Source organism: Amphimedon queenslandica, unplaced genomic scaffold (assembly GCF_000090795.2).
Source record: "Amphimedon queenslandica unplaced genomic scaffold, v1.1 AMPQUscaffold_9603, whole genome shotgun sequence".
Taxonomy (NCBI): domain Eukaryota; kingdom Metazoa; phylum Porifera; class Demospongiae; order Haplosclerida; family Niphatidae; genus Amphimedon; species Amphimedon queenslandica.
In genome coordinates this window covers 2,114-3,936 of record NW_003550125.1, presented here as the reverse complement: position 1 = coordinate 3,936, position 1,823 = coordinate 2,114, and positions in this window count along the sequence as shown.

Here is a 1,823-nt window from a genome sequence, read left to right as displayed (position 1 = left end):
CTGATCCCTTTGCATTTTTCACTTTGTTGGTTCATGTTCAGTCTGTTTTATTTCCTAAATGTATGTAGTTATTAAGATTACAAATTTTTGTTGCATTCCTTCAAAAATTATTTCTTTTCAATTTTTGTTGTCCATTTTTGTAAAAGATTTATAATCATTCTTTTACATTATATTCACTGGTCAAACTGTGAATTACATGCAGTGATGCATTCTCAGATTTTCTCAGATAGTGAATACATGTTATGAATCAAATGGAAGTATAAATCATCTAATAATAATTTGTTTTTTTATGAATTTCACACGTAAGTAGACCAATTTGAATGCAGAAATTATATTTTTCTTTCTCTTTTCACTTTTATTTGTATGCTAATAAATTCTGCAAATGATACAAACAGCTGTCAGGCACAAAGACAAGCCATCTAGATATGGCTTTGTACATGTCTATGGTGAAACATTGTGAATTTAGTTATGAAATGGAATGCAAAGTAAAAGAAGCAGTGAAAGAAATTGGAGGCAGTGTAAATTCATCAGGATTGTTCTAATCGAGTACTTCAGAGGATACTTGTTATATATTGATATATTATTTTGGTATTGATTCCTATTATTTTTTTCTAAGGTATTTTGATTACAGTTATTTCTAGTATTATTATTATTGTTATTATGATTATTATTACTACTATTGTTATTACAATTATTATTATTACTATTATTAATTATTATTATTATTGCATTGCTGTATGATGTTATTTCTTTTCCTTCTAGCTGATGCTTATGATTTACTATGCTTATTAGTTCATGTATACTGATTCTGATTGTTGTGTAATGTTTTGTCATTGTGATGTAATATGATGTAATACTGTTTGTATATAAGTGTATGCTCTTTTCATTTTTGTCTGAAGAGATTTTAGCCTTTTTACAATAATCAATATTTACAAAATACGAAGGTCAAGCTCTCTCCATTCGGTCACTACAATTCTATAATGTGTAAATAGGATGGCAGTTGTATTTGTTTTAAATAAGCAAGTTGATGATTCAGATCTCATTCAGACATAACAGCTGTATTGGATAAAGTGTCTAAAGTGAAAATTTTAAATCAAGATTGCACTTTTACCTACTGAATAAATATTCCAGCTCAAAAATGCTAGGAAAGCAGTAGTTTTCAGATTTATGATTCTTTTAAAGTTTCTAAATTCTATTGTCAAACTTTAATAGGGTTAAAATTGATTGTTGAGAGTTAGGTCTAATTACTGGTAATTGATTTCTTTTGACCTGCAGCAACCACATAAAGTATTTGTCTCTTGTGTAGATAATTTCTCTGCCGGTGTTTTGTGCCTACAAGGTATCTCTAAATGAAAAAAACATGCACCATTTACCATCAGTGTCAGGTAGCTAGCTAAATGATGTACTCTTATCAATTACAGTCACAATGCATTCCTTTAATTCTGCCACCATCTCTAGATGAAAAAAAGTGACAGTCTTTTATCATGGATGATTGGGTGTGAATTGCCATCATTGTCCTGCAATGGTACCATCTAAAGTGTGCCAATACTTATAAAGTAGTCGGAACAATACATAAATTTGCATGTGATTATTGTAAATAATGTTTAAAATTCAATGATTACTCACATTAAAATGAATGCTAGTACATGTACATGTACTTCAATAAAAAATGTATCATCTTAGATAGCAATTACAATTATCTCAAAAGATGCCAACTGTGACAATTATATTAACCATAGATAACCATGGATAACCATGGATAACCATAGATAACCATAGATAACCATGGATAACCATAGATAACCATGGATAACCATAGATAA